Below are 19,007 nucleotides of genomic sequence, written 5' to 3' on the forward strand. Positions count from 1 at the left end.
TCTCTCTTTGCTCCCGGCCCCTCCAGAGCCTTCAAGCTGCACGTTTCCTATTTTCCTGATTGTTTCTCATTTTCCATAACCATCCCTGCATCGCTTTTTCACCTTGCAGAACAGCATTTGTAGTGGTAATTTGACTCTCTCCTTAATAATTTGCCTGCTTATTTGCATGGTACACACGTAAGGCTGCATCATTGGATGTGTTTTGCTCAGCAGGCTGACACTACCTATTGTTTCCACTGCTTGCAGTACCTTTTGTCAAGGCCTGGTGCTGTTTGCAGAGCAAGGCAGCACATTTATATTTTTTTAATGACAGGGGGATAAAAGGAACAGGTAAGCAGCTGTGTCCAGATTGCAGCTCTGTAAATCCACTTGTACAGTGCACAATGGAGGATTGGAGGGTTTCAGCCAGTGGTTTGACTCACAGCTCATGATTTTGGGACTTGAAGTTTTGAGGGAGAGTTTACAGAATTTGTTTGGAAGGCATTCACAGCCACCTCCACTCAGGGATCAATCCCAGGATGGAGTGAATTTGGTTCAGACTCACAGCCATCATCCACTTTAAACAGCTTACTGAGCTCTGGGCAAAGACCCAGAACTCTGCAGGTCACTTTGCTACTGCTACAGAGAGCATTGATTGAACCTTCTTCTGTGGGAGCCTCAAAGACATTCGTCTTGAAATTTCTGATTTTCAGAGTTTTAAGAGGCTACTGGTTAAGGACAATGAGTCCTGTCCTTCAACCTGTTTTATAGATGCAGGTTTCTTTTCAGTGGGTTACAAATTAAATTCCTCAACACACACAGGCTGTTCAGCAGTTCACCACAGCTTTTTAATCATAACTCACAGTATGGGAAGTTGTTCTCCACAGGAATGAAGGATTTTCAGAAAACAAACTACAGATAACAGTTTATTGTATCTTTGAGCAAAGGCTGGGTGTGATGGCCTCTTGAAGGCCATCTTATGATTTGTTTATAATATCTACTCCTTTTGCATCCAGGGCTTCAAAGACTACAGTTTCCCAATGGTAAAAATATTCATCAGGCAGCTTCCTTTCAAACTGGAAGATGTTACCCAATTATAACACTCATCAGGACATCTAACCAGAGGTTTGAAACCTGTGGTAAAGATAATCTGCAAGACAAACCTTCACTCAGTCACCACTCACTGTAGATGAATTCAGCTGTGAGCCACTTCTATTTCTTTTTGATATGAAACTTCCCTGGGAGACAAAATAACAGGTATGCCTACTCACATGCTGATTGTCTGCATCAACTCACTGAAACCTGTGGGAGATGTGCAGCACAACAAAATTGTTTACAACAAACAGCTTGTTAAAGAACTCTGCATAACTACCTTCTGATTTCACACCCACTTCCCCACATGCTCATCTCCAGTATGGAAGTGGAGCCCCCAGATTACAAGGAAGGATTCCAGGGAAAGTTTAGCATACAGCAGGATCTTAAACCTCTGGATTTCCAAGCTGTCTGCTCCTGAAGCTTGGATGCAGGCAGCAGCCAGCTCAAACTCAAAAAAAAACCCCAACTTAGACATTATTATCAGTGCATAAATTGGCAGGAAACATGGAGAGGACCTGCTTTAGGTAGGCAGCAAAATGAGTAGCAGAAGACAAGAAATAAAGCAGAGCTTCAGCAAATGCCTGCTGGTGGTGCCTGCCTTCCCTGTGGCTTGTGCCTGAGTTATTTATTCCCAACTCTGTTCAAAAACAAAACCACACCTTAATATGAATTTGAGGATTGAAATCAGCACCACAATTAGAAGGAGAGGGGAAGGAAAGCATTGTATTATCCAGACTAGAATGCTGTAATTTAGTCAAATCAAAGCATTCCAGATGGTTTGGTATCGAGGGGAGGATTGCTGGTTTGTTTAAAGAAGGGAATGAGTTCTCAGCACTTATTATTTACTCTGTACTTTATTTACATTGATATGCACAAGTTATTACATGCAAATCTTATACCTGCAGTGCTGAAGATCTTCTGCCTGGGATAGGTGAAGAAAAAAAAATCAAGCTAAACCTAAATAGCTTTTCCTTCTTGGGGATAGTTTAAAAAAAATCAAGTTAAACCTAAATAGCTTTCCTTTTTATTACCCTTAAAACACAAATTGGCTAAAACATTTCAGTTTTGCCTTAAGATAACTCTGGGTAAAGACTATTTAAAATGACACAGCCACTCTTTCCTGGGGACCTCCTGATGGCTCCTGACATTTCAACCTCCTAACGCACGAGGCCAGCTTGCTTCGTTTGTGCAATTAGTCAAGTTACTTAGCCATACCAAAAAAAGTGCTTTTGACACTAAACTTAAGGGAATAAAATATGCAGAATTCACCAGATACAAAACCAACATAAAAATTCATTTCCTGGGCAGAAGCACTGCAACATTGTGTAGCAAAAACTATTACTTTTTTTTTCTTTCCCCCCATTGTGTTTGTAATAAAGAACTCAAGCAAGCATGCCCTTCAGGGCTGGGCTCCTCACCATTTCACTTGAACTCAGCCTCAGCATTCAGCCATGGCATGTGAAGTTAATTACTCTGGGCATTGGGGCTCTGAACAGAAGAATGACCCTATTTGCAGCTCTGTGTACTATGTACCACGCTACAGTGAATTCTTTCAGTACCTACACATCGCAGACTCTGTGTCTCTGAATGGAGTAATAACTCTGGTGCTCTGGAGGAAAGCTCAGCTGTCATCTCATTTTCACAGGGACACTTGTCTTCCCAGGTAACTATTTAATGTGGGCTAACGTCAGTCCACATTCAGTCACTGTCCCCCCCTCCCAGTTCAAATGGCATGGGAGGTGGTGGAGTCACCGTCCCTGGAGGTGTTCATAAAAGGATTGGATGTGGCACTTGGAGCCATGGTTTAGTTGTCAGAAGGTGTTAGGTTTTAGGTAATAGGTTAGACTTGATGGTCTTTTCCAACCTGGTTGATTCTATGATTCTATAAATCCAAGGGTTACAGCTTGCAGAAAACATCATGCAAGAGGGCAGGCTTGAAACGGTTTCTGAGCCTGGATCTTATCATCCTGAGGCCTTTCTATGAGCTTTCATGATAATTGCATCACAATTATGTGGATCCAAAAATCTGCAGTTGCAAATGACTCCTCATCTAGAGAACCAAACACTATCTGCAAGAAAGGACATGGAACTGCTGGAGAGGCTCCAGAGGAGGCCATGAAGATGATCAGAGGGCTGGTGAACCTCCCCCATGGGGACAGGCTGAGAGAGTTGGGGCTGTTGAGCATGGAGTAGAGAAGGCTCTGGGGAGACTTTAGAGTAGCCTTCCAGTACCTAACAGGGGCCTGCAAGAAAGCTGGGGAGAGATGTTCACAAGGTGAAAGTGATAGGACAAGGGGCAATGACTTTGTGCTGGAAGAGGGAAGATTTATACTGGATAACATAAAGAAATTCTTTACAGTAAGGGAGGGGAGACTCTGGAGTAGGTTGCTCAGGCTGTGGATGCCTCCTACCTGGAGGTGTTTAAGGCTAGGCTGGATGAGACCTTGAGCAACCTAGGATAATGGAAGGTGTCCCTGCTCATAACAGAGGGATTGGAATTGGGTGATCTTTGGGATTGTTCTTCCTTGCCAAAATTTTGCCTGAAACTTCCAAAATTCTACAAAATCTTCTCTTGGATCTCCTCTCTCAGATCTCCTGAAATATCAGCAGGGACAGAAAGCCTCCTCTTTCTTTCTTTTGTTCATTCATTTGTTCTTTTATTCTCGAGCTCTGAGTCATTTTTCTTTCCCAGCACAAAATCTGAAGCTTCAAAACAGACAGCCATGAAGGTGACACTTTAAGAACACTGGAGTAGGTGAGATTTGGAATGGTTTTGCTTGAATTGACAGTTTAATGTGCAGAACTTTCATGTGACCCAGACAGAAAAGGAAACACTAAGGTTTATTCTGACATGCTCTGTGAAGTCACTTGAAGGTTTATAAGGGGATAATTTGCCTACTGAGACTCATGTGCTTCCATAAAATGTTATTCAGTTGTTGCATTATTAAAAGAACCAAAGTGTACAGTGGGAGTTTTGGTCCCACTGGCTTTTTTTTTCCTCCAAAATATGAACCTCTTACAATTCCTTGTCTGCTTTACTAAGGAACTGTTAAAACACTCCAGATGCTGAAGTTTTACATCAATCCCTTCACCTTTATATCTTGCTTAGTCATGAGCTGTTAATTCTGTATTCTGTTACAGGGTGCTCTCAATAAGTACACTTCTGAGACACAGTCTTCAACCAACTATCCCTTTAAGGTGTGTTCTGTTTGATTATTTAGCCAGTGGCTCGGTGGTATGATAATATTTCTTCTTTCACCTGGCTACCTTCAACATTAAAGCCAGAGCATGAAGACTAGAAGGCTGCAATTTACAGTTTACAACACCTCTAGGAGAGTATTTCTAAGATTAATATCGATTTGGGAATGCACTCCTAGAAGTTTGGTATCTTTGAACCTTTCCAAAACTGCCAGGCAGTTGCCTGAATAATCATCAATAATACTGAACTCGTTGTACCAACTGGCCAAGGCTAGCTTTTCCTATTCCTGTTGAAAATTGACTTTCATTTTTAATGTTTCCAGTTTGCTCAGAAGAAGCCAGGATTTCTCTCTTGTTCTATCAAATCTGATCACACAGCTATTATAGTCCGTCAGGCATAAACCATATTGCTCATTAATTAATGTTAATATTTTAGCCATCCCAAAGCTTTTTAATGCTTCACTTCAGATATGTAATCGCTTGGTGGATTCAGAACACATTTAGGATATTTAAATTAATGAATTTGCTGTGGAGTGACAAAATTCACCAGCACATTTCGGGGGGTGGGGGGAAAGTCACGTTTCAGGATCTATAATTGCAAAGCAAATCATTCTGAGTACATTGAGATGAAGGGTTTGAAAAGTGATCAATACATGCTAGAATTAAATTCAGGTTGTGTCACACTTTGTGTGACAAGCTCACTGGATCTTGAACCCTGCAGAGTTTTGAAACAACATTGAAAGGTTAACTTCAAAGAAAACACACTTACAGGCCTCCCAGATTATAGGAGAAAATCAAATGCCATCTCTCCATAATCTCATAGGGCAGCTACTGAATCCAAATGAAAGGCAAATATTCTGACTTCAGCAACAAATGATTTGTGCATTCTGCAGCAGTGCAGCAACTGCTGCTGGAAAGATCTTTTGCAGTTTTGCTTCTCTGAAATAGCAGTAACTGAGCTCCACAAACCCAAAGCCTAGTTAATATTTTGAAGTATTCTCATTTCTTCTAAAACAAAACCAGACTCTTATAAAGCAAGATCAGAGGAAGAGGGAGCAGAGACCCTCATAGGGCTCTTAACTGGGGACGTGGAAATCCCCTCAGAGCACCACACTCACATGCAGTCTCCCATTTTCAGTATGCTGTGGACTATCTACCCACTGGTACTATTTTCTCCCTTCTGTTCTTGTTCATTCTGCTGATGAAAGGCAAAGAAGGAACATTTTAATTTTAATCCTTATAGCCTCCTGAGCCTGGAGAAGAGGAGGCTCAGGAGAGACCTTATTGCTCTCTACAACTACCTGAAGGGAGGTTCTAGCCAGGTGGAGGTTGGTCTCTTCTCCCAGGCAAGCAGCACCAGAACAAGAGGACACAGTCTCAAGCTGTGCCAGGGGAGGTTTAGGCTGGATGTTAGGAAGAAGTTCTTCACAGAAAGAGAGATTGGCCATTGGGATGTGCTGTCCAGGGAGGTGGTAGAGTCACCATCACTGGAGGTGTTTAGGAAGAGACTGGATGGGGTGCTTGGCGCCATGGTTTAGTTGATTAGATGGTGTTGGGTGACAGGTTGGACACGATGATCTCAAAGGTCTTTTCCAACCTGGTTAATTCTATTCTATTCTATTCTATTCCATTCCATTCCATTCCATTCCATTCCATTCCATTCCATTCCATTCCATTCTCTATCCCAGAATTTTTATGAAAAACAGAGGAACTCTCTTCCTAATAGAAAGGGTGGTTCTCCCCCTTTATTCTGCCCTTGTGAGACCCCACCTCAAATACTGTTTCCAGTTCCGGTGTTGCCACAATAAGAGGAGCATAGATCTGTTGGAATAATTTCAGAGGAGGGCCACAAATATGATCCAGGGGCTGGAACACCTCTGCTACAAAGATAAACTAAGGGAACTGGCATTGTTCAGCCTGGAGAAAAGACTCCAGGAGGACCTTATAACTGCCTTCCAGTACCTGAAAGCATCCTACAGGAAAGCTGGAGAGGGACTTTTTACAAGAGTGTCCACCAACAGGACAAGGGGAAATGGATTTAAATTGAAGGAGAAAAAGTTTAGATTTGGTCTTAGGAAAAACTTCACTAAGAGGGTGGCAAGAGCCTGGAGTGGATTGTCCAGAGAGGTTGTGGAGATGTTAAAGGCCAGGTTGGATGGGGCCTTGAACCTGGTCTAGTTGAGAGACATCCCAGCCTGTGGCAGGGAGGTTGGATTAGATCTTAAAAGTGTCTTCCAGCCTAAGCCATTCTATGATTAAAACATCCTTTAAGACTAAAGCCTCTGCTGGGCAGCCCAACAAGAACCCTACACACAAGGGATCAATATCTAGGAGAGTGGTGGAGACTCACCCTTAGGTCAGCTCTGCAGAGTTTATATTTCTATATATATATAAAATATGAAAGTAAGATAAAAAGCATTAAAAGTCAAGCAAAGACATGTCTTTAAACTGAAGTATACAAAATCTACCACTGATTCATAGGATGTGCTATTTCTGCCAGGAATGAAAATGATGTGTGTGATTTCAGTTGAACTATTCTTACTTCCACCAGCTGCACATCAGGTTCAGGAGATGTAAAAGTGCCATTATTAGCCATAGGATTTACATATGACACATTTTTCATTATTACTCATCAGTGAGGCATTAGACCCATTCCTTTTCTGCTGCCATGGCATTTAAAAAGATGGGAAAAGTTTAAAGAAGTGGTCATTTTGGTGGCTAAGACGGCCAATGGCATCCTGGCTTGTGTCAGGAATAGTGTAGCCAGAAGGAGCAGGGAAGTCATTCTGCCCTGTGCTCAGCACTGGTTAGACCACACCTTGAGTCCTGTGTCCAGTTCTGGGCCCCTCAATTTAAGAAGGATATTGAGACTTTAGAACATGTCCAGAGAAGCAATGAGGCTGGGAAGGGGTCTGGAGCACAGCCCTGTGAGGAGAGGGTGAGGGAGCTGGGATTGTTTAGCCTGGAGAAGAGAAGGCTCAGAGGAGACCTCATTGCTCTCTACAACTACCTGAAGGGAGGTTGTAGCCAGGTGGGGGCTGGTCTCTTCTCCCAGGCAACCAGCACCAGAACAAAAGGACACAGTCTCAAGCTGTGCCAGGGGAAATTCAGGCTGGAGGTGAGGAGAAAGTTCGTCACAGAGAGAGTTGTTAGCCATTGGAATGTGCTGCCCAGGGAGGTGGTGGAGTCACCGTCCCTGGAGGTGTTCAAGGGGGGATTGGATGTGGCACTTGGTGCCATGGTTTAGTCATGAGGTCCTGGGTGACAGGTTGAACTTGCTGATCTTTGAGGTCTTTTCCAACCTTACTGATTCTGTGATTCTATGATTCTATGATTTTGCTGCAGTGTTAGTGTGCTAGTCCTTTTCCTCTTTCTTCTCCAATAGGATATTGAGTAATTTCCTTCTTTCCCTGAAAGCTGTTTAAACTCTGCTATCTGTAGAACATCAAGTTACATTCACAGAAATGATAGCATAAGAGAGACAACAAAAATCAGTGTACAAAACACACACAGCAAATAAATAAGAACCAAACATACCATAACAAAAGAATAATAGCAAAAGATAGGAGGAGGGGGGGGAAATGCTGTTGACAGGTGAGTGGAGAAAATAACTTGGAGGAAGGTTTTAAGCCCTGAGGATTTATTTGTACCTGCCGGGTTAGAGATGGCCAAAGAGCAGAAATAATGATCAGACAGACAAATACACAACACAAACAAGCCTGTGCCATTGCTCCTGGCAACTCTTCATTATTTAAAGCGCTGCTGCTTTGAAGGGAAGCAAAATGCTGGAGACCTGCTCTTTATATACAGGCAACGGAAGGCTCCAGTTAAAGATGGAGCATCCTGAGAGATCTTTGAAGGTAAAAGGCAGTCTTCCAGAAACATCTCCTGTGATAGGGGTTTGGAAACAGGATGGGATTTGTTTGAAGTAAATTAAAAGTGTTCAAAAAAACCTGCAGTGGATGGGCTGTGGTTGAGTCATCGTCCCTGGAGGTGTTCAAGAGGGGACTGGACGTGGCACTTGGTGCCATGTTAGTCATGAGGTCTGTGGTGACAGGTTGAACTTGATGATCTTTGAGGTCTCTTCCAACCTGGGTGATTCTGTGATTCTGTGATCTATAGCAGTCTACAAGGGGCTGTAGGCATCCATGTGTCTGGTGCCATTTACTGAACATAGCCATTCCACTTTAAGGTAGGCATGATTTACACGCTCATCAAAAGGTTCCATCTCAACATGAGGAGGAACTTCTTCACTGTGAGGATCACAGAGCACTGGAACAGGCTGCCCAGAGAGGTTGTGGAGTCTCCTTTTCTGGAGACTTTCAAGAATCATCTGGATGCATTCCTGTGTGACTTGTGCTGGATTCTATGGTCCTGCTCTGGCAGCGGGGTTGGACTTCAGGATCACTGGTGGCCCCTTCCAACCCCTAATACCCTGTGAGCTTGTGATCAGGCCAAGTTTATTCAAAGGACAGAAATAGAATCATAGAATTCTTTTGGTTAGAAAAGACCTTTAAGATCATTGAGCCAAATAATTTTCTAATATCTGTCTCTCTATCTCTCTGTCCACCTATCTCTCTACCTCTCTCTCTATGTACGTCTGTCTATCTATCTATCTATCTACCTACCTATCTCTCTGTCTCTCTATCTATCTACCTACCTACCTATCTCTCTATCTATCCATCTATCTATCTACCTACCTACCTATCTCTCTGTCTTTCTATCTCTCTATCTCTCTCTCTCTCTATCTACCTACTTATCTCTCTGTCTCTCTGTATATCTATCTGTCTACCTACCTACCTATCTCTCTCTCTATCTATCTATCCATCTATCCATCTATCTATCTATCTATCCGTCTATCTATCTACCTACCTATCTCTCTATCTACCTACCTACCTACCCATCTCCCTTTCTATCTCTCTCTCTCTATCTATCTATCTATATATCTATCTATCAATCTCTCTGTCTATCTATCTATCTGTCTGTCTGTCCATCTGTTTGTCTCTCTCCATCTATCTCCCTACCTATCTCTCACTATGTAAATAAGCCAGTAACTGCTGCACTTGGTTAGAAGAGGGAAATGTCATACATGGAAGATTTTCATCAGAAGCAATCAGAGTCAGAAGCAATAGGGACAGCCTTGATTCTGAGGGGTTGCATGTGACCCTTCATGTGCTCAAAAATCGTGTTTGAATGTCCCACAGGCCCAAGCTTAACCAGACTGTTCACTCAGGGATTGCAGAGGTTTTTTAGCATCACTGTGCTGCTAGTCACTTATTTTCCACCATGAAAAGAGCTATTAAATTTGTTGAATCTTTTAAGTCTGGCTACTCTGCATTTATTGCAATTCAACATGTGTGCTTAAAGAACAAGAAGATTCCCAAATACAAGAAGGGAGCTTCATGCAAGGAAATGGAGCAACGACATTTGCTAGCACCTTCTTTTTCTTACTCCTTTTAAATTTTGAATAACCACATTATAACCCAACAGTTTATCAGACTGACACATCTGGTTGTGCTTCTGCCTGATGTGGTGTGGCACAGCCCAGCAGGTATTTTGGAGGGAAATTCTCCTCTATTTTGACAGCAGCCACTCACTCAGGTTGCTTTTAGTCCCTTTTGTTTGTTTTGCTTGGTTGGTATCACACTAACACTTGAGTGTTGAATAACGCAAGCAGAGCCAAAGTCACAGGCTTGCACTGACACTCCTGGTACACAGAACCACAGAATGCCAGGTTGGAAGGGGCCCCAAGGATCATCTGGTCCAGTCTTTCTAGGTGATAGTGTAGTTTAAATGAGCTGGCCCAGCCCCCTGTTTAGTTGAGTCATAAAACAGTCCAATGGAGGGGAATCACTGCTTCCTTTGAGAGGTGATTCCAATCTCTGACTGTTTTCATGGTGAACAATTTTCTTCTGCAGTCCAATGGGAATGTCCCCAGCAGTAACTTGTCCCTATCATCCCTTGTCTTTTCTGTGGGACTCCTTGCAGAAAAAGGAATCTCCATTCTTCTGGAAGCCACCCTTTATGTATTGGTCCATGATAATAAGACTCCATTTCTCCAGGCTGAGCAAGCCCTGTTCTCTCAGCCTTTCCTCACATGGTAGGGCTTACAGCCCTCTGATCATTCTCATGGCTTTTTCCCTGGACACTTTCCAGCCTGTCTGCATCTTTTTTTTGTGCAGCAGGGATCAACACTCTACCAGCTGCTCCCTCCAAATGCTACATGACTGCACTGGTGTCCATATGGTTTATTGAGACCCTTCATTTTAAAGAATAACAGAAAAGCTATAAATGGATGGGGGTTTCTCCCCATTCCATATCATGCTTAATAATGCATGCCAATTACACTGACACCTCCAGGCAAGTGCACAGACAGAATTTAGGTTAGCAAAAAAAAGCAGGTCTGCAGCTCCCACAAGAACATTCCCTTCCAATTTCTTGGCTCAGAATAAGTCACTAACAGCACACTTCCACCCCAGACTTAGCATTGGGATCCCCTGCAACACCACAGTGGTCTTAATACACACAACTATCAGTACTTTTCTCTTCCCATACAATGAATGTCTTATTCAAACCTCATTTCCTCCAGGTGACAGTGAATTTACAGACACAAAAGCTTGTGCAGCTCTCTCCTGCTCTTTGCAGGCTCTAGTTTTAAGTGAATAAAAGCAAGTCTGTGTGGTTTGAAGACTGCAGGTCTTCTCTCAACTGCAAAGGAAGAAGCTCTTGTTGCTGAGGTGACAGCATGCAGACAAAAATCAATATTGGAGAGATAAAACACCAGCAGAACCTCAAATGGGTCAAATTGTTGGATCAGTTTTGTTATTTGGAGCTAAAGATTTGTGTTATTTAAATTCATTTGGCCTAGGATTTTCAACTGTACCTCATCTCTGGTCCCAGCCTTGTGTGCATATTGGTGAAAGGATCACTTTGAGCACATGGTCTAAAGGTTCCTTTGCAGTGGATAAAAAAATAAAGTCAGGTGGTACTTTTTTTTTCTTCTTTTTTTCCCCCCATTAAAAAACAAATATTTTTACCTTCTCTTTAATTATGTATAGCAGTGGCCACTTTCATCCTCAGACAAGCCCCACACTTCCAAGATCAGTTTTGCATGAGGTCTGCAGGCAGTTCTGGTGAAGGGTTTGAAGACTCCTGAAAATGAAGAAAACATTCCTTGCCTCTAGGGTAGTCAGCACAGTTCTCTCATCTAGTGCTGATGCTAAAGAATTAAGCCTATTATCATACAGGACTGACTTCTGAGTGGCTGCAGCTGAAGCAGAAGAACAAAGGGTTCTGAATTTCATACACTTCATCAGGGATTTTAGCAGGTCAAAGGCAGGGAGGGAGAGATGGCAGAATGGCACAGATCAGTTGTGTAAATAAGTGAGCATAGCAGGTTGCTTGTTTCCAAATTGCCTCTCTCTGGGAGAAGAAGTCAGGGTAATGTTTGCAATGGAAGCATTTTTGCTGAAACCTCTTCCCATCCATCAATCTTTTTCCTCAGTAATATAGGGAGTTTGCTTTTATGAGCTCCAAAATCTATTTTATTGTTGCAAAATGCAGAAGCAGGGATTACTTAGGGTTTATTTTCATTTTATTTCATGTGTGGGTTGTTGAGGGCTTTTTTAAAGAAACAAACTCCTCAGCTTTTCTCTGCCTTGTGATTGCTCAACTTAACCGAGGTGACGAGGACAAACTGAGATGTAAAAAGGAAATATATTCAGTTTGGGGATCTGGGCACTGCTGTGCACTTGCATGATCTCATCATCCACAATCTCATCCTTTCCCACAGCTCTTCACAGACTTTGCCACTTCCTCCTGCTGACCTTGTCAAGAAGGGTGCAAGATGTGGACGAGAGATCTGCACACAATCATAGAATAATAGAATCAACCAGGTTGGAAAAGACCTCAGAGATCATCAAGTCCAACTTATTACCTAATACCTAACACCTCTTGACAACTAAACCCTGGCTCCAAGTGCCACATCCAATCCTTTTTTGAACACTCCAGGGACCGTGACTCCACCACCACCTCCCTTGGCAACACATCCCAATGACCAATTCCTCTTTCTGGGAAAAGCTTTCTCCTCACCCTGAGCCTAAACTTCCCCTGGCACAGCTTGAGACTGTGTCCTCTTGTTCTGGTACTGCTTGCCTGGGAGAAGAGACCAACCCCCACCTGGCTACAACCTCCCTTCAAGTAGTTGTAGACAGCAATAAGGTCTCCCCTGAGCCTCCTCTTCTCCAGGCTAAACAACCCCAGCTGCCTCAACCTCTCCTCATAGAACTTGGGCTTGAGACATCTCACCAGCCTCTTTGCCCTTCTCTGGACACATCTGTCTTAAACCAAGGGACCCAGAACTGGACACAGGGCTCAAGGTGTGGCCTGACCAGTGCTGGGTACAGGGCAGAATGACTTCCTTGCTCCTGCTGGCCACATTGGAAAGGATTTCTTCCTGATTTCCAGTAAAAATCTGCCCTCTTCCATCTTAAATCCATTCCCTCTCACCCAATCACTACAAGCTCTTGTAAAAAGTCCCTCCCCAGCTTTCTTGTATCCCACTTCAGGTACTTGAAGGCTGCTCTAATGTCTCCCTGGAGCCTTTTCTTCTCCAGACTGAATATCCCCAACTGTCCCCAAAGGGGAGGTGCTCCAGCCCTCCGACCCTCTGGCCTCCTTTGAATCCTTTCCAACCATTCCGAATCTTGGGAGCCCCAGAACTGGATGCAGTGCTCCAGGTGGGGTTTCAAAAGAGCAGAGTATAGGGGGAGAATCATCTCTTTTGTCCTACAGGTGAGCAGAAACCTACCCTCCTCTACTTTAAAACCAATTATGTTATCCTAGAGTTAATATGGTCTGAAGAGAGATTAGTCCTCCAGGAGAAAATGACACCTTCTCATCATCCCTTATTTTGCTTTCTGGAGAACTATTCCATGCCTTGACAGCACGGAACAGGACATGAAACAGAAGGAAAAAGAGCAATTACCAGCCAAGGTGGATATAATTAGGCCTAAATCAATGTGATAGAAATTAAGTGCCTCATTTTTATAAGATAGGAAACTGTGCAAGACATAAACAGATTACATTATTGGGTTTTTTTACATGTCTTTTCTTGTTTTTTACAGTAAGAGAGGCTGCTTGGAAAGCAAACAAACAGCTAGCACTAGGAAGGTTTATGTCACAGCACTAATTAAAATACCAGCCAAGAAAGTGAAAAACACCTTGGATTTAACAAGAGCAATAAAAACATTTTTAAGAGAACATATGGACGAGCCTTCTGACAAAGTGCTTAGATTACTGCAGGAAAAGAAGTGGTGGGGGGGAAAAAAAAAAAAGAAAAGAAAAAGTAGAATAAATGTATGTGTGCAGGAGAAGGGAAATATATCCTAAATGAAAGTTTAGAACTGAGGAAGAAGGTTGCCAGGACACTTTGAGCAACTGCAAGAATCGAGGAGCCCCTTAAGTGTTCGACCTCCTCCTAGTCACGGTCTTGGAAACACTCTCGTGGCTCCAGTATAGACCATTCATGAGCCAAATTCTCCACCTTTACTAACTGCATCTGCAGCTGTCAGCCTGTGACTTCTCCAGGGAACAGAGGAGGAAAAAACATTCACAAATCTCAGCAGAGCTAAGACAGTAGAAGCCTTTAATATGCATCTGTCAGCTAAGCTGGAAGAAGGGAGGTGCAGATGAATACTCCCCTCCCCAGCTGTGCTAGAAAGGTGCTGAATCCAGCAGGACAGCAACAGCTAACTGATAGGGTATGAGGCAAGTTAACCTCTTCCACCATCTCAGCTGGGTGCAAGGATTAGCTTGAAGAGCTGAAGTGGCATAAAAGTGATTAAACAGCCATCCATTTAAACCCAAAAGTCCCCCAAATTTTTATGAGTCTAAATCTTAGCCAAGCCTTTAACACTGAAAAGAAAAGTGTCAGAAAGAAATTTGTTTCTTTTGAGGGTCAGAAAATTCATTAAAAGGCATGATTTGGTTAATGAACTGCTTTTGTTGCTTGAATTGATTTGCTGAACATCTTTAAAGCCTTTTATTGCACTTTGGAAATTCGGCTGTTGGTCTGTGTTGACTCATTGTGACTGTCCAGATGAGTCAGGCAGTATTATCTTTGCTTGGGTGGCCATACAAGAAATCCTTTATTTTTCTTCACAAACACCAAGTTTGGAGTTAGTTCCCTCAATACTTCTTAATTTTTTGGAGGGAGGCTCTGCAGAGGGACCTCGACCGACTGGACAGATGGGCAGAGTCCAACAAGATGGCATTTAACAACTCCAAGTGCCGGGGTTGGAGTGCCTGGAAAGCTGTCAAACAGAAAGGGACCTGGGGGTGCTGATTGACAGCTGCCTGAATGTGAGCCAGTGCCCAAGTGACCAAGAAGGCAAATGGCATCCTGGCCAGCAGGAGCAGGGAAGTCATTGTGCCCCTGTACTCCACAACGGTTAGGCCACACCTTGAGCCCTATGTCCAGTTCTGGGCCCCTCAGTTTAAGAAGGACATTGAGACTCCTGAAGGTGTCCAGAGAAGGGCAATGAGGTTGGGGAGAGGCCTCGAACACAAGCCCTACAAGGAGAGGCTGAGGGAGCTAGGGTTGCTTAGCCTGGAGAAGAGGAGGCTCAGGGGAGACCTTATTGCTGTCTACAACTACCTGAAGGGAGGTTGCAGGCAGTTGGGGGTTGGTCTCTTCTCCCAGGCAATCAGTACCAGAACAAGAGGACACAGTCTCAAGCTATGCCAGGGGAAGTTTAGGCTGGAGGTGAGGAGAAAGTTCTTCACAGAGAGAGTTGTTAGCCATTGGAATGTGCTGCTCAGGGAGGTGGTGGAGTCCCCATCCTTGGAGGTGTTAAAGATGGGATTGGACGTGGCACTTGGTGCCATGATTTAGTCATGAGATCTGTTGTGCCAGGTTGGACTTGATGATCTTTGAGGTCTCTTCCAACCTTGGTGATTCTCTGATTCTGTGAACTTCTGGCAAAACCCATTTTGGGAATATTCCTGTACCGTGGACACTGGGGGAGGGGGGTGGAAATACGGTTCAATGCCTATTTGTGTCTGTGTGTGTGCAGTTACTCTCCTAGCTCTAATCATTAAATAGATAAATAAATAAATAAGCAGAAATTTGGGGTAGCTGGATTCTAAATCACCTAAATACTGAGAAATAGCAAATGCTGGAAATTAATTTACTCTGGAGAGGGAGCAACCCATCATGTTTGGAGCACCTCCTCATTTCTTTTTTTTTTTGTGTTTAATCATAGAAGCAGTAACTATTAACTAATGTTAGTTCTGCATTTGCAAGATGAATATGTTATTTCCCAAACAGAATTCTGTTACAGAAGAGAGTAAAAATGATGAAGTGTAAGATACACCAATTAGGGAATTATTTCTCCTTGATATATTGATCATAAACCACTTAAAAAGCTGGTCATGAATAAATGGTGGGGGAGAATGGTAAATTAAGTAAGGATGATCAGGTACATGAGAAATAAATAGAAGATGCCCAGAGAATGTTTTTAATACATGCACTACCTGAACAATTTTTTTATCATTCAAGGGAGGAGGCAAAGGCTGGTGTTATTAGGCTCAGAAAAGAAACCTCTTAATTGGGGAGGAGATTTATTAGAAGGAAAGCACAGAAATAACTAACTGAGGCTTGCACCAGAGTCACTAGAACTTACTGAAGCTTTCCTTTGCATTCCCCAGTTACAGAAGACAGCTGCCTGCATCATTCCCCAGAACCAAAGTGTTTGCATCCAATCTTGTGTCAGCTTTGCCCTTCCTTCCTTCCTTCCTTCCTTCCTTCCTTCCTTCCTTCCTTCCTTCCTTCCTTCCTCCCTCCCTCCCTCCCTTCCTTCCTTCTGAATTCCTCACAAATTCTTTCCTTCCTTCTGAATTCCTTCCAAATCACTTGCTTCCTCCCTTCCTCCCTCCCTCCTTTCCTCCCTTCCTTCCTTCTGAATTCCTCCCAAATTCCTTCCTTCCTTCTGTATTCCTTCTGAAATCCTCCTGAATTCCTTCTGAATTCTATCCAAATCACTTGCTTCCTCCCTTCCTCCCTCCCTCCTTTCCTTCCATCCATCCATCTAAATTCCTTCCTTCCTCTTTCTTTTGTTGAGAACTGGAAGTGTGAATCTTTTCCTTCTCCTTTATCAAAATCTAAATGATTAGAAATTAGTGCATGGTGTTCAAGACCTGGTCTTTTGTTTCTATCCCTCCTTTACCCCTTCCACACCTCTGTGGTCATCAACATAAATTCACCTACAGTGAGACAAACATTTCAACCCCTAAGCTTTAATTTGAACTTATAACTTTGATCATCAAATAATTATTTATTGATTTTTTTTTTTTTTTTACAATTCTGTAATCAGGGTAAGGCTGAATAAAACAGAATATGAGACAACATGAAAAGCAATGAGCAACATTTACATTCTTTTCCTGCATGTCAGAATTTAGCTTATTCCTGGTTCTTTCGTTAGCACTTCAGCTGTAGAAGAGAACAAAACCCACAGTGCTTATGTGCAGTTTCATAGCTACATTCTGAGTGTTTCCTCAGCCAGAAATGTGGAAGCTTTCCCCACTTCTAGCCTGATTTCTGCTGCTATTATCATGTCTTTAAACTTAGTGAAGACGGAGGAACACAAATAGAGGCAGCGGAGGCTCAGGGGAGACCATATTGCTGTCTACAACTACCTGAAGAGTGGTTGTAGCCAGGAGGGGGTTGGTCTCTTCTCCCAGGCAATCAGTACCAGAACAAGAGGACACAGTCTCAAGCTGTGCCAGGGGAAGTTTAGACTGGAGGTGAAGAGAAAGTTCTTCACTGAGAGAGTTGTTAGCCATTGGAATGTGCTGCCCAGGGAGGTGGTGGAGTCACCATCCCTGGAGGTGTTCAAGAGGGGACTGGATATTGCACTTGGTGCCATGGTTTAGTGGTCATGAGGCGTTGGGTGCCAGGTTGGACTTGATGATCTTTGAGGTCTTTTCCGACCTTACTGATTGTATGATATCCTGACAACAGTGGGACAGTAGGCAGCCACCCACTCTGCACAACTTCCCAGCTTTCAAGTCCAGACTCCTGGCCATGGGGACAAGGCTGCAATACAGATCTATGGCCACAACTTCCAGAGCTTCTATGTTCCCTGACTGGATGCAGACCAAGGTCAAGATAGCCTTTTTAGTCTTCTAATCATTATTATTTAACTACTCATTTTTTATAGGCTAATTAGGCTGGAAGGCAGCCATAAGTATCATTTGGGTTAACCCTCATCATTCAAAGAATGGCAAATATCCCATTCCATTGTTTTCATTAATAATACCTGGTTTAAACCTCAGCTTTTAAAGACTGTAACTATTACCAGTTTCACAAGATTAATTTGATAGGTAGATTGAAGGGAGGGGAAAGGCTGAATTGAAACAAGAAAGAGTAATGAAAGTAAACAACAGAAAATCAGAAGCAGCAATGAATTCTTGTTCCTCCCAAAATATTTGCTTCCTGATGAAAACTTGCAGCTATTCCAAGATATTTGGGGGCCTCAGTTTGCATTGTCCTTTGGAGGAGACCTTGCCACACTCCTGTAATTTAACCACAAAACTTCTACATCAGGAAGAGGCCAGAGGCAAAGCTGCTCTGAGTTTTACACTGTCCCAGCACTGCGTTTTATTACTGCATCCCCTAGGCTGCAAGAGTTATCAAAGTCAGCTTTCCAAATCTATTTTTACAGCAATTCAAGCTGGCTTAATGCTTTTTCCCCCCTTTTTTTACAATTTCTGTCTGTGCCATATTTAATGTATGAAGCCATTTATATGTGAAAATGTAAAGTGTTCTGAGTTAATGAAAGAAAGGATAAAAATAAAGACCACATGTGAGCAGTGCAAGCTCTGTGTTATTTCCTTGCACTGCACAGAATCACAGAACCATTTTGGTTGGAAAAGACCTTTAAGATCGCTGAGTCCAACCATTGCCTAACTCTGCAAGGATTTTTCCTGTGCAGCTGAATGTATCACAGTATCTATCACAGTATCACTAAGGTTGGAAGAGACCTCGAGGATCATCGAGTCCAACCTGTCATCACAGACCTCATGACTAGACCATGGCACCAAGTGCCACATCCAATCTCCTCTTGAACACCTCCAGGGACGGTGACTCCACCACCTTCCTGGGCAGCACATTCCAACAACGAATGACCCTCTTGGTGAAGAACTTTCTCCTCACCTCCAATCTAAACCTCCCCTGGTGCAGCTTGAGACTGTGTCCTCTTGTTCTGGTGCTGGTTGCCTGGGAGAAGAGAGCAGCCCCCACCTGTCTACAACCTCCCTTCAGGTAGTTGTAGTCAGCAAGAAGGTCTCCCCTGAGCCTCCTCTTCTCCAGGCTAAGCAACCCCAGCTCCCTCAGCCTCTCCTCATAGGGCTTGTGCTCAAGGCCTCTCCCCAGCCTTGTTGCCCTTAAATGTAAATACAGAGATTCATTCAAGTTGCTCAGAACCATTGTGGGTACTGTTTACTGTGTTCCCATGTCTCAGCTTTACTCAAAGTAGATGTAAACACTAAATAAAATGATTGCTAAGGCTATTTCTTTCTTTTTCAGAAAGTGGCTGTTATAATCAGCAAAGTGATGCTGTAAAAATGATACCTCAGTGTTTCACATTTATTCTCCCTCAGTGACTTCTTTATCAAACGTGCTCATTTTGCAAGTCAAAACAAGATTCTTCTTGCTGCCAGTTCTGCAACTCCAC

This window comes from Dryobates pubescens, chromosome 3 (assembly GCF_014839835.1).
Source record: "Dryobates pubescens isolate bDryPub1 chromosome 3, bDryPub1.pri, whole genome shotgun sequence".
NCBI lineage: Eukaryota > Metazoa > Chordata > Aves > Piciformes > Picidae > Dryobates > Dryobates pubescens.